Below are 15236 nucleotides of genomic sequence, written 5' to 3'. Positions count from 1 at the left end.
GCCTTTTATGTATTTTAATCTATGTTGTTGGCCTTGTTTCTTTTGTTATTGTATTCTTGTTTTGTATGTGTGTAATATGGACCTAGAGTCTGAAATAAAGTCATCATCAATGCTACATTATGCAGCCAGGACTGGCGAGAACCAGCAATGTGACACACCAAGCAACAGAGGGGGTCAAATATAGCCTGAAGTTAAACCATAAATAAGAAGTCAATAAATTCTTACCTTATTACACTTGATCAAATCAAGACTGCCCATCCCTAAAAACAGAGAAGACTTGATTTTAGTCGGTTATAATAACTTCACAACTTTGGCTTAATGTGTGAATCCAGTCAAACCCATCAGCGTAGTTAAGTGTAATCATGAGGATCAGGTGAAACACGGACTAGCAAATCATCATATCAGGTTTGACTGCGGCAACAGATGTGGTCTAAAGACGGTCAAAGCCATCGAAAGAGTAGTCTTGTTTCGTTAGTGAGCCCATAATACAGTGTGTCACGGGGGGTGTACAGTACTACTTCGCTAAGGAGTATAGGTCCATACACTACATAGTATTTATTTAAGAGCACCAACCTTGTTATAAATTTTTTAACACAAGTGTGTGACCAATAAAAAGGCCATTTAGCCCGTAGTAGGTTAAGACATGGCGTCAAGCATGCACGCACCCCGGACATAACGTTACATCGTGGAAATGCGCTATATAGGCAAGATAATAATGGTACGCAATCTTCGACTTGAGAAGGAGCTATGGATACAAATAAATGAATCGATTAAAAAACACATACCAGGTCAGCACATATTATTCTTCCAGAGACAACTACTCGCAACAACACTACACGTGGGAAAGACTAGTAGTGAGGCTGCGGGCACTTTTATCTCTTCATCAAAACCACATGCTCGTTGTCTTTCTCCCGGGAAACATGCGCGCGCCGCTTCCGGGTCTGGCGTGAATCTCTGGAACATGTTTGAGGTGGTTGGGTTTGATTGATTGATTGAAAAGTTTATTAACAGATTGCAGAATGGGTACAGTACAGTACAGCTCAATACATACAATTGTTAAGAGGATGCAGACCTGAGAAAGACTTTCGTCTTGTTTCCATCAGGGTCCCCCATTTTCAATTCATCATATGACACACACGACATACAGATAGACAGTACTGCTACATCTATACATTTATGACATACCAGATTTTCAAATACAGTACTGTTTGTGATACTAAAAAAATTCAGAAAAAGAGTGTATTGTAGTGACTGTACATAATTCACAAGGAACTCGTTGGGAATGGTAGTTCCCCCCGGACGATTTATAGGGTGGCACTTCCTGCCACCGGCATTCTTATTTACTGTCGACACGACTACGTCGATTTGTTGTTACGCTGATGAATAAAGGAATTAGGTTTAACTTCGAGACACCGCCTCCGACTCCTTCTTCTCAGCGCTACACTGGTGACCCTGACGTTAGTCTCGAAGAAGTTTCCGAGACGGAGAATACGACGAACATGGCAAACAACGCTGGTTTTCTCAGACTGCCTGAGTTTTGGGAGCAGTCGGCGGCCGCGTGGTTCGCCCAGGCGGAGGCGCAATTCGCCCTACGGGGAATCGTGGATGACGCCGCTCGATACTTCCACGTCGTCTCGAGTCTGAACAACACTACGGCGGCGAGAACGGTAGGCTTCATTACCGCTCCGCCGGCCCGGGATAGATATGAGGCGTTTAAGACGCACCTACTCAGGATTTTTGAGTTGTCGCCGTCTGAGCGGGCCCGACGCTTGTTGGATATACGTGGCTTGGGAGACAGCAAGCCGTCGGCGCATATGGAGATGATGCTGAATCTACTGGGCGCCGAGCAGCCGAACTTTTTATTTAAAGAGCTGTTCCTCAGACACATGCCGCCACGGGTACAGCCGGCGCTGGCCAATACAAACATTGTGGATCCCCGTGCTCTGGCAGAGGAGGCAGATTGGTTCTACCTGGCCACGCAGCACTTAGCCCCAGAGGTGCTGGCCCCGACACGGGCGCACATGCCCAGAGGGGGAGGGGCGAAGATGGAGAGGGGCGCCGCGGCCGACGGCAATAATGACACAGGCCTGTGTTATTTCCATGCACGCTTCGGCGCGAAAGCAACAAAGTGCCGCCCGCCTTGTACTTTTGTCAGGGCGGGAAACGCCAACACCTGCGCCCAGTAGCGGCCGTGAGCGCAGGTACGTCGAACAGGCTACTCTTCATTAAGGACACACTCTCTGGTCGAGAATTCCTCTGCGACACCGGAGCACAGAGGAGCGTCCTACCGGCGACGGTGGAGGACACCGCCGGCGGGGGGGGGGGTCCGCGACTGACGACCGCCAACGGTAACCCGATCCGCACCTACGGCACGAGGACCGTGGAGTTGTGTTTCGGGGGACAGCGGTTCACGTGGGAGTTTGTCTCGGCCGACGTCTCGTTCCCACTACACGGGGCGGATTTCCTCTGCGCACATGGGCTCCTCGTGGACGTGAGGCACGGCCGCCTGGTAGACGCCCAGACGTACGCTTCCTTGACTTGTGTGCGCAATGAAGTGGTATACAGCGGGCTGGCCAGCTCGCTCGCAGAAGGGGACGTGTACCAACGCCTACTGCGGGAGTTTCCCGGCTTGACACAGCCTACGTTCTCGGCCGCGACCACCAAACACAGGGTCGAGCATCACATAGAGACTCAAGGAGCTCCCGTGTACGCTAGGGCCCGCCGGCTCAACCCTGACAGACTAGCAGTCGCTAGGTCAGAGTTCGCCAACATGGAGAAGTTGGGGATTGTCCGACGCTCGGACAGCCCCTGGGCCTCGCCGCTGCACATCGTGCCCAAACCGGACGGGGGATGGAGACCGTGCGGGGACTACAGACGCCTCAACGATGCTACCACGCCAGACCGCTACCCGGTCCCCCACATCCAGGACTTCTCAGGGCACCTGGCGGGTAAGCTGTTCTTTTCGAAAGTAGACCTGGTACGCGGTTACCACCAAGTGCCGGTACACCCCTTGGACGTCCCGAAGACGGCGGTGGTAACACCCTTCGGTCTATTTGAGTTCCTACGGATGCCGTTCGGACTGAAGAACGCGGCACAGTCTTTCCAGAGGCTAATGGACTCGACGCTCAGAGACATGCCGTTTATTTTTGTCTACCTGGACGACATCCTCGTCGCCAGCTCCTCGCCCGAAGAGCACCTGGAGCACCTACGATGCCTCTTTACGAGGCTGGGCCAAAATGGCCTAATCATCAACCCGGCTAAGTGTCAGTTCGGGTTGACCTCCATACGGTTCCTCGGACACCTCATCGACAGGAGGGGGGCCGCCCCCCTCCCGTCGAAAGTGGAGGCCGTTTCCGCTTTCCCACGACCCCCGACGGCCCGGGCGCTCAGGGATTTTCTCGGGATGGTGACGTTTTATCACCGGTTCATCCCCCGGGCGGCCCACACCATGCGGCCGCTTTACGAGGCGCTGAAGGACAAGTCCCCCAACCAGCCGGTCGACTGGACGGCCGAGAGGACGACAGCCTTCGCGGCCACCAAGGCGGCCCTGGCGGGTGCAGCCATGTTGGCTCACCCGTCACCGGGGGCCCCGGTCGCCATTACCACCGACGCGTCAGACTACGCGGTGGGCGCAGTGCATGAACAATACGTTGACGGCGCCTGGCAGCCGCTGGCGTTTTTCAGCCGTCAACTGACCCCCAGGGAGCGCAAGTACAGCGCATTTGACAGAGAGCTCCTAGGTCTCTGGTTGGCGGTGCGCCATTTTCGTTTCATGCTGGAGGGCCGGGAGTTTACGGCCTTCGTCGACCACAAACCCCTCACGTTCTCCATGTCCAAGGTGGCTGAACCGTGGTCCGCGCGACAACAGCGCCAACTCTCGTACATTTCCGAGTACACGACAGACATACGGCATATCGCCGGGAAAGCCAACGTGGTCGCAGACTGCCTATCCAGGGTCGTCATCGGAGCTGTGCAACTGGGCCTCGACTACGTCGCCATGGGCTCGGAACAGGCCTCCGACCACGACATCCAGGCCCTCAGGACAGCGGATACCAGTCTGCGCCTCAGAGACGTCGCGATTGGCGGCTCGGGCGCGTCCCTGCTCTGTGACCTCTCCACCGGGCAACCCCGGCCGCTGGTCCCTATAGGCTGGCGCAGGCGGGCTTTCGAGGCTGTGCACGACCTGTCTCACCCCGGTAGGAAGCCTTCGAGCAGGTTGGTGTCACAGAAGTTTGTGTGGCGAGGGCTCAAGAAAGACGTGATGGCCTGGGTCGACGCGTGTGTGTCCTGCCAACGGGCTAAAGTGCACCGACATACCAAGGCCCCGCTTGTGACATTCGTGGTTCCCGAGAGGAGATTCGACCATGTCAATGTTGACCTCGTGGGCCCGCTTCCTTCCTCTCACGGGTTTACCTACCTGTTCACTATGGTGGACAGGACCACCCGATGGCCGGAAGCCGTTCCCCTCGCCTCGACGTCTTCTTCCGACGTGGCCCGCGCCTTTATCAGCACGTGGATCGCACGTTTCCGGACCCCGTCTGACCTCTCCTCCGACCGGGGCTCGCAGTTCACCTCAGAGCTCTGGAACGCGGTCGCCAGCGGCCTGGGGGTTAAGCTGCACCGTACAACCGCGTACCACCCGCAGGCCAACGGGCTATGCGAACGTTTCCACCGGTCCATGAAGGCGGCGCTGCGCGCAGGCCTGACGGACGGCAACTGGGTGGATAAGCTGCCGTGGGTCATGCTCGGACTTAGGAGCGCCCCCAAGGAAGACCTGCAGGCCTCGTCCGCGGAACTGTTATACGGCCAGACATTGCGCGTCCCGGGGGATTTCATTCCGGACGCGACAACCCCTTGGTCCGCGGCCAGCCAGCGTTCCACCCTGCGAGAAGCGGCTCAGACCTTCGCCCCGATTCCCACGTCGCAGCATGGTACCCCCGTTTCCCGGGTGCCGCGCAGCCTGCACACGGCGGAGTATGTTTTTGTTCGCCACGATGCGCACCGTGGGCCCCTACGCCCCCCTTACGATGGCCCGTTTAGGGTCCTGCGACACGGTAACAAGGACCTCATGGTCGACATGGGCGGTAGGACGGAGACCGTGTCAATAGACAGGATCAAGCCTGCTCACGTAGACGTTTCACAGCCTTTGGAGTTGGCCCTTCCCCCCCGCAGGGGTCGTCCGCCGTTGCCCCGGGTGCCACCGCCCACAGAGCCACCGGCGGCCTCACCGATGCCAGCGCCCCCGGGTGTCGGTGAGGGTACGGGCGCTTGCGACGCTTTCCCCTCTCCGCCCCCGGTTTTCCGCGCTCGCCGAGGCCGTTTCGTGCCCCCGGGTGTCGAGAGAGATATACGGGGAGGGAATATATACATGCGGTGGGGAGGAGACTGTCTATTAGGAGGTGGTGGGGGTTTTGGGCATTTACGGTGGCCAGTTTCGAATTGCAGCCTCCCGTAGGTGCTATTTTTTATTTTTTTTACTTTGGCCATTCCCCTGGCTCTTTTTTGCGTTTATCGCATTTATTCTGGTCAAGGATGACCGACAGAAACAGGCTGAAGGGGTTCAGATGGGGGGGAAGACACTCTGAGAAAGGCACGGCTGCAGTCCGGGATTCGAACTCGCTAAACCCCAGATCCGTGACGAGCACGGTTGTCCCCGGCGCCGAAATAGCGCTCGAGGTACGTGGTGAGCTACTGGAGCTCCCCAACCGTAGGTGCTCTTTAAGAGCGGTTTTGAATGTGGGTAGGGATTCACATTCCTTTACAGCTTTGGGTAGGGTGTTCCACATTGATGTGGCATAATTGCGAAACGTGTTTAGTCCCTTGTTTGAGCCGAATCTGGGTTTAACATGATTTGTTGAGCTTCCTCTGGTGTAGTGGTTGTGGTATTCACTGACCTTTGGGAAGTATTTTGACATGTACATGGGTACCTTAGTCGTATAGTGTATCTTGTAGACCAGGCCCATTGCAAGTTTCTGTACTCTGTCGTCTACTCTAAGCCATCCTAGGTTGTCAAAGTGGGCAGGGGTGAGGTGGGTTCTGGGGGTAAGGTCAAGTAGTAGTCTGACCAGTTTGTTTTGTGATGTTTGTAATTTTGTTTTAAGCGCCTTTGAGGTGCTTTGGTACCATGAGGTGCACGCATAGTCGTAGTACCCTTGAATGAGTGCTCCTGCCAGAGTCTTCAGGGTATTCTTGTTTACCAGAGAGGAGATCCGGTACAAGAATCTAGTTCGTTGGTTGACTTTTTTTATTACATTGGATGCCATTTTGTCACAGGAAAGATTTGCCTCTAGGATGGAACCCAGGTAGGTAATTTCGTCTTTCCTTGTGACAATATTGTCACCCACTGCAACTGAGAAGCCGTCGGTCTTGCTGAGTTTGTTATTTGAACCAAAGAGAATGGACTCTGTTTTGCCCATGTGTAATGATAGTTTTTTATCAGCGAGCCATATGCAGATTTTGCCTAGTTCAGGATCTAGGGGTAACAGTACTGTATATTTGAATACCGTTTATGTCACAAATGTATCAGTACTAAATACCTATATGTCCCTATGCCATAAATGTCATGTATGTTGTGTATGTCATAAATGTCTATATGAATTGAAAATGGGGGACCCTGATGGAAACAAGACAAACGTCTTTCTCAGGTCTGCATCCCCTTAACAATTGTATGTATTGAGCCGTACTGTATTGTACCCATTCTGCAATCTGTTAATTAAAGTTTTCATTCATTCATTCATTCAGCCAGCTGTCAGAAACTGGACATTGTAACGTTATAGGTTTATTCACATAACGTTATTCACAACACAGCCAGCTTCACAACACAGCCAGCTGTACTGTACATTGTAACGTTATAGGTTTATTCACATAACGTTATTCACAACACAGCCAGCTGTACTGTACATTGTAACGTTATAGGTTTATTCACATAACGTTATTTCACGTGACGCGTTCAACTTGTTTACACTCCCCACTTACTGTAACTGTACCATGACGCACTCCCCACTTAACCCAGTTAATGCCTTAACTAGACAGTTACAATGTAACATTTAGATTAACCCAGTTAATGCTTTAGACAGTTACTAGGGCTGCAACTAATGACTAATTTGGTAGTCGACTAATCTGCCGATTATTTTTTCGATTAGTCGACTAATCGAAAACCAATGTAAACAACAACAAAAAAAACAAAAAAAAGGATTTTTTTTTTTTTAAATTACCTATCTTTGTGAAAGTGGCTTCTCAGCTCTGGTCCAGCTGAAGACAGAGCAGAGGAACAGATTGGACATTGAGCATGACCTCAGAGTTGCTTGTCTACCATCACCCCAGACTTTGAGACTCTTGTCAGGACCAAACAACAACATCATAACATGATGATCCCATAGCAAATTAAAATAATGACTCATGAAACATTTGAATTTGGATCTTTAAGCCACTTTAAATGAAAATGTATTTGAAGAACAATACAGCAATCACTCATAACAAGATAAATAAATTAAATAATACAAATTAAAGTGGAAGTGTACTTTAAATAACTTTTGTTTGCTGTGTGTGAGAGGAGTCCGTGTGTGTGTGTATGTGTGTGTGTCTTACTCTGATCGCTGTGTGAGTGAGAGGAGTGTGTGTACTGTGTAATTTGTGTGTGTGTCTTACTCTGATCGCTGTGTGAGTGAGAGGTGTGTACTGTGTAATTTGTGTATGTGTGTGTGTCTTACTCTGATCGCTGTGTGTGAGTGAGAGGAGTGTGAATGTGTGTGTGTCTTACTCTGATCGCTGTGTGTGAGAGAGAGGAGTGTGAATGTGTGTGTGTCTTACTCTGATCGCTGTGTGTGAGTGAGAGGAGTGTGTATGTGTGTGTGTCTTACTCTGATCGCTGTGTGTGAGTGAGAGGAGTGTGTATGTGTGTGTCTTACTCTGATCGCTGTGTGTGAGTGAGAGGAGTGCATGTGTAATGTATTGTGTGTCTAGTCTGATCATCATCTCCTGCAGGGGAACAATGTTTTCAATGTCCAAAATTTGCTATGGGATCATCATGTTATGATGTTGTCTGGAACCCTGAGAAGCCACTCTCACAAAGATAGGTAGTGCACACATTTTTTTTTTTTTTTTTTTTTTTTTTTAATGACTAATCGACGCAACAATTTCTCGTCGACGATTTTTTATAATCGACGTCGTCGATTATGTCGACTAATCGTTGCAGCCCTAACAGTTACAATGTAACATTTAGATTAACACAGTTAATGCCAATACAAAGTAATGATGACATAACTTGTGAATCAACATGGGTCAGTCCTGAAGGACAACACACACACACACACACACCTAGACCACTAACATCCCAGACTACAATGACACCACCCCACATGGAGGGTAGACAGAGAACCAAAAAATAAAATAAAAAGTAATAATAATTATAAAAATAAATAAATAGACAAAGTCAAGGTAAGACATAGTTCTTCATATTAGGATCTAACATCCCAATAGGCCTCTTTGTTTACGGCTTGATTGTCACACATGATATAGACAATTCTAACATAGACAGTAATAAAGCTGGCATACTCTAATTCACAGACTCCCTATTCTGATGCCCTGGTGGCCCTCGACGCACGTTACGGACGTACATGGGACTATGTCATTCAGGAGATACGTGAGATTGAACGTCTCCCCCCAGCTAAAGACAATCGAGCCCTGGACGACCTATCCATTAAAGTACAATCCCTGGTAGGGATGCTCGAGTCACAACGAGAGAAGGGGATGTACGAGTTGTACGCCAACTCCAACGTGGAGCGTATATTAGAGAAGCTCCCCCCATCCCGCCAAGAACGTTTTCGGCGGCAAATGAATCACCGTGACCCCAATGGCCCAGAACAATCACTCCTGGACCTTGCTGACTTCCTAGCCAGGGAGGTCAGCAGCCTAAGGATCGACACCTTCGCGTGGGGTGGCTCGAACGTTAAAGAGGGACCGAGAAGGTTTAAAGACCAAAGCAGGCCCATCACCGTGATGCACCAGGCCGAGTCGGTGCCACGACAGAAGAGTCATAACCCCCCCCCCGCTAAGGGAAAATGGAAGATCGCATGCCAATATTGCGACAACGAACACTGGCTGTCACAGTGCGACGCATTTAAGAAACTGACCGCCGAAGACGTGAGTCAGTGGATTAAAGCAAACCGCCGCTGCTTCCGCTGCGCGCGCAGCCACATGGCAGCTGAGTGCCGCCTTAAGAAAAAGTGCGGCAAGTGTGACGGCGCCCACCTCGAAGCCCTGCACGAGAGCAACAAACGGAGACCCGCCCCACAAAGCAGCTCGAGAGCAGAAGTCCTCTACATAGACCCTGCGAAGAGCGGGAGCTCCCGGGTGCTCCTCAAGGTGGTACGAGTACTCCTCAGTTACGGGGACAAGGTACTCGACACCTACGCCGTCCTCGACGACGGGTCGGAGAAGACTCTCCTCCTCGCTTCCGCCGCGACCCAGTTGGGCCTGCGGGGTCCAGAGGAGACCATGACAATCCGTACCATTCGTCGAGACTTAAAGACAATAAAGGGTGAAAACGTCTCGTTCACCATAGCAGCGATCGATCAGCCCGAAAAGCGGTACAGCATCAACAAGGCGTTCACAAGCCACGACATAGGTCTGTCACGCTATGACTACCCCATCCCACAGCTGAGGGAGAAGTACGCACACCTACGCCGACTGCCCATACCGCTCATCGACGGCGCTACACCGACCCTGCTCATAGGTTCCGACCACGCAGACCTTGTCGTCCCAACGGACGCGGTCCACATCGGACCCAGAGGCTGCCCAGCCGCGGTTAAGACCCGACTGGGCTGGACGCTCCAGGGCCCTCTCTCCGGGCCTTCCAACCGACCAACGTCCACACGCTGCCTTTACACCAAGGTGAGCGACCAAGACACTACCCTCTTGCAGCACGTTGAGAGACTATGGACACTAGACTCGCTGCCATTCAAGAACGAACGCAAAATGGTTCGGTCAAAGGAGGACAAGTATGCCATAGTTCTACTCGAGCAGAAGACTACGAGGGTCGAGGTCGACGGAGTGCTAAGATACGCGACCCCAGTCTTGAGGCGGGAAGGGATGCCCACTCTGCACGCGTCAAAGGAAGTGACACAACGCTATCTACAGAACACTGAGCGGCGTCTCGCCAAAGACCCCCCCCAAGCAACGATATATCGCGCCGAGATCAAAAAGCTGATCACGGCTGGCCATATAAAGAAAATCGATGACCACGAGGCAGACAAGACGACTGAGTCCTGGTACGTGCCCCACCACAAGGTCACCCACAACGGAAAGAACCGCATCGTGTTCAATTGCAGTTATCAGATTGGACTACAGAATCTGAATAACCTGCTCCTGCCCGGCCCGACACTCGGCCCCTCCCTCCTCGGCGTACTGCTACGTTTTCGGCAGGACAAAGTGGCCATCAGCGGCGACATCAAGGGAATGTTCCTACAAGTACGACTGATGGAGGAAGACAAGCCTCTGCTGAGGTTCCTGTGGAGAGAGAGGCTCGACGACGAACAACCCTCGATATACCAATGGGAGGTACTCCCATTCGGCACCACCTGCAGCCCGTGCTGCGCCACGTTCGCGTTACAGAAGCACGTGGCCGAAGACCCCGGAGCCGACGAGGAGGTCAGACCTCAGGCAATGGGCCAGCAGTGACCCTCAAGTCCTCCGAAGCCTCCCCCCAGAGACCAAGGCCGCGAGCAGCGAGACCTGGATGGCGACCACCCCAGGTGAAGCGCAAGAAATGACATTGGGCCTCGTCTGGCGTTTCAAAACGGACTCGCTTCATTACAAACACACACCCCTGACCACGGATCAGGGAAGGTCCAAGACTCTACCGACCACTCGGCGGAGTGTGTACCGAACACTCGCCAGCCAGTACGACCCAATGGGATGTATCCTACCTTACACCACTCGGGCGAAGATGCTGGTGAGAGAATTGTGGGACAAGGAGCAGGGCTGGGACGACCCCATACCCGAGCACCTGGCTTCCACCTGGAGAGAATGGGAGGAAGAACTCGACTCACTCCGAGATGTGACCATCCAACGGAGTTACTTCCCCCCTACAGTGCGGCTGGAGACATGTCAGATAGACCTGCACGTCTTCAGCGACGCCTCTGAAGTGGCGTACGGATCGGTGGCTTACCTGAGAGCCCGAGAAGAGGGAGGAGAAGTCCATGTAGCCTTCGTCCTGGCCCGCTCTAGGATAGCTCCCCGCAAGCAGCAGTCGATCCCGCGACTAGAGCTCTGCACAGCTCTGGTAGGCGCGCAACTCGCAACGATGATACAAAGTGAACTCACCATACCGGTGCGTGAGACCACCCTATGGTCAGACTCTATGACCGTGCTCACCTGGATCCAGTCCGACTCCTGTCGGTACAAGGTTTTCGTCGGAGTCCGAGTCACCGAGATCCAAGACCTGGTAGGAGCAGCATGTTGGAGATACGTTGACACCAAGCAGAACCCAGCGGATGTCATCACACGGGGGATGTCCTTAGACGACCTCACACGTCCTAACCCTTACAGTGACGGTCCTGAGTTCCTCAAGCTCCCGGAGGAGAAGTGGCCTACCCCCACACCACGGGAGGCGAACCAAGGACTTGCCCAACCTGTCGCAAGTGGAGGGCACAGCCTAGTATTCCGATGATGGCCGACCTGCCTCCCTGCCGCCTCTGACTCGGCGAGCGGGCCTTCCACTTGGCGTGGACTGCTTCGGCCCATTCAACGTCAAGAAAGGAAGAGGGACAGAGAAGAGGTGGGGCATCGTGTACAAGTGCATGACCACCCGAGCTGTTCACATTGAAATCCTCCAGACCATGAGTACGGACTCATTCCTCATGTCCTTCCGGAGATTCCAAGCCCGGAGAGGAACCCCATCAGTGCTGTTGTCCGACCAAGGGACAAACTTCAGAGGAGGAGATACAGAACTGAGAGAGAGCTTCCTGGCTATGGGTGAAGAACTCAAGATCCGTCTCGCTCCTGCTAAGGTCACCTTCCAGTTCAACCCCCCGAACGCCCCCCATTTCGGGGGAACGTGGGAGAGAGAGGTCCGTTCCATAAAGACTGCTATGTACACCGTACTTGGGGCCCAGACCGTGGTTGAGGAAGTCCTGATGACGGTCCTCACAGAGATCGAGGGCGTCTTGAACTCTAAGCCCCTCGGTTACGTTTCAAGCGACGTAGCGGACATCGACCCCGTCACCCCAAACTACATCTTGATGGTGCGGCTGGACCCTGCCCTTCCTCAGGCGGTGTACAGACAAGACGAGATGAACGGCCGGAGAATGTGGAGACACAGCCAAGTACTGGCCGACCAGTTTTGGACCCGCTTCCTCCTACACTATCTACCATCCCTTCAAGCCCGTCAGAAGTGGGTAAAGGACAGGGACAACCTGAAAGTGAATACCGTCGTAATGATAATAGACCAGTCACTACCCCGAGCTACGTGGCCGGCCGGCCGTGTGAGCAGAGTGATTACTGGTTCCGATGGGAAGGTCAGAGCGGCAGAAGTCATCGTCCAAGGGCGGACCTACACCAGACCTGTAGCTAAGTTGATAGAGCTGCCGGAGATCCCTGACTCCCCTGACGACGACCATGACCCACTGACTTTGTAGATCGTTTCCAACTCCCCATAACACAGTATGGAGAAGTTGACTTGACATTAATATTAATCTGTGCCCATTTATTTACTAATTAGGTGCGGACTAATTAGGAGGCGGCTGTTCTGAAGGGCCAGATTAACACTGAGAATCTACGTTTATTATTTTGTATAACTTGTATATTATTTATATATATAAGCTATATACCTTTAAGCTTCCGTTTGAATCATAGTATTATTCGCTCGCCTCATTGGACACCGCCCTTGACATTGGCGGCGCCAGCAGTCGCGCCCCCCAGACAAGTTCAAAGACGTGTCCGGGCAAGTTCAGACATGCCCTTAGCCGGCGCATTGATTCCGGACAAGTAATTCGGTTGCGCTCTAGAAATCACTCTGAGTATATATATTGTAGAAGGCGCAGCAGCCGTAGTGTGAACCTAATCTAATGTGCAGCTGTGTGTGAACTTAACGTAACGAGTATCAGAACACGAGGTAAAGTGTGAAGTAACCTAACAGCAGAACGAGTGGACATGTGAGCAGTGGAAGCCTACCCGCGGTGTATCACAAGCTGCAGCGGGTGATTCGCTCCGCGGAGAGGGTGATCGGCTGTCCCCTGCCCTCCCTCAGGTCCCTGCACGACTCCAGGGCGCTGAAGAGGGCGAGAAAGATCATGGCCGACCCATCCCACCCCGGTCACAGCCTCTTCACCCTGCTCCCCTCTGGGAGAAGGCTGAGGATCCCAAAGGCTGTGAAAGCTCGACACAGACTGAGCTTCTTCCCCTCAGCCGCCAGGCTGATCAATGCCTCAGGCCCCCCCCCCCCCCCCCCCTCAGTACCCCCCCCCCTCTGCCCCCAAGTGACACTGGCTCAATGACATTGACTGCACTGCACTAGTCCGTACTGGATCTCTGCACACTTCACTTTATATATATATATATGTATTTTATTTATTCATTGATTAATCCCCCACCGCACTGTTTTCGTTTCTTGTCTGTGTTGGTGTTTGTTTACTGTGAAAAAAGAAAGAATGCATACACTGTATTGCTGCAACAATTACCAATGTGTTTTACACAAATGGCTCAATAAAGGAATCTGAATCTGAATCTGAATCGTTACGGATAGCTAGTAGCTACTTAGATACGACCCTAATATTGTAGAACCATTGTTGGTGTATTATAGTGACTTGTGTAAGCGAAGTAACGTGGAGAAGAGCATAGTTAAGACCATTGGCGTTTGGATCTAACTACACCTGAAGACCTTCATCGGGCTAGCTTCTAGGACCAACGAAGCTAGCTAGCTATCATCACTGCCGTCGGGCTTTGGATTACGAGCTATTACCCTGCCATCGGGCACTTGGATTACAAGGACTGGATCCGTACGAGAACCCCTTTTCTTCAGTGACCGCAGGAGTATCCGACTATTCTTCAATTCCTCTGGAGCTTACCACTCCGTGGGGGAAATCATTGTCTCCAGCTATACCCCTCGCTTGCCCTGTATCACCTTCTCACTCCATGCAGAGCTCCGGTCGAGTATTCTTAACCTAGGAATTATTCATTCCCCCTGACTTTGATACTCTGACATTCTACTATCATTCACTATTAAAAGAGCAACGTACTAATTCAGTTGTATATTGATATTGCTATTAAAATACTGTAAACATGATCTCTTTGTCCCTGTGCCGTCTATTGAGTGTCTGCCATATTTAACTAACTGTACTGTCTGGCAAGTAATAATATTTAGTAGTGGTTTAATCTAAACAATCTTTAATACAGTCCGGGTTTTGTAACCCCTCAGTTACACTATTAAATAAAAATATATAGTGGAGGTTAAAATAAGAATATGACTTGGCCTGAAAAAAGTTCAGTCAGGAGATATTTTTTTTTGCATTAGACCTGAGGTCCCCTATCGCACCATGTCACCTGGTTATAATACTCTGGAGGTGGGCGTGGATAGGTGCATGATAAGTGCATGAGCAGGGGCAGTGGCTAGTTCTAGCGGAAGCCGCACTAGAATGGAGAATTAAGACAACTCCTTCCCTCCACTAGTCTGAGGGTCCACCTTGGGCAAGTGTTAGTACCCTCTCTAGCCTCCCTACCTAGGGATACAGGGTGCCGCTAAGGGAGAAAACCCTGAAAGAAAACCGCACTGCCTTGTGTGTGTAGGAATACGCAAAGGCTAGGTCCTCACCGACAATGGGGTTACATTGTAAGGAAGGGCATCCGAGGTATAAAGCTAGCCACACACCAAAAATGATGACACTACAACCACTGCAAATGGAAGACATGGCACAAAACCGTGCCCAGTTGCGTGGAGTCATCGCCCTGTCCAACCTCACTGTAGTGGGTGTAGTAACTTCCTAGCTTTAATCGTCGTGCTCTGCGTTGTGATTTAAATCTTACAAAGCTTCTTAGAAGAACTACTCTTTCCAAATGCAGATAACCAATGTTTAATCTGGTTTCTGCTTACCCTGAGAGAGCACACGGCGCGGCCGTTGAAATGAAGCGAAGTCGGAGCAGTTTGAAAAAGGATCCGTTTTTAATGAAAAAAGGATTTCAATCAGATTACAAATCAAATATTTGAAAGAATGGTGCAATGAATTCTACCGGAAGCAGTCGCT

Source organism: Notolepis coatsorum (genome assembly GCF_963971535.1).
Source record: "Notolepis coatsorum genome assembly, chromosome: 13".
In the NCBI taxonomy this organism is placed as follows: Eukaryota; Metazoa; Chordata; class Actinopteri; order Aulopiformes; family Paralepididae; genus Notolepis; species Notolepis coatsorum.
This window is presented reverse-complemented; position numbering follows the sequence as displayed.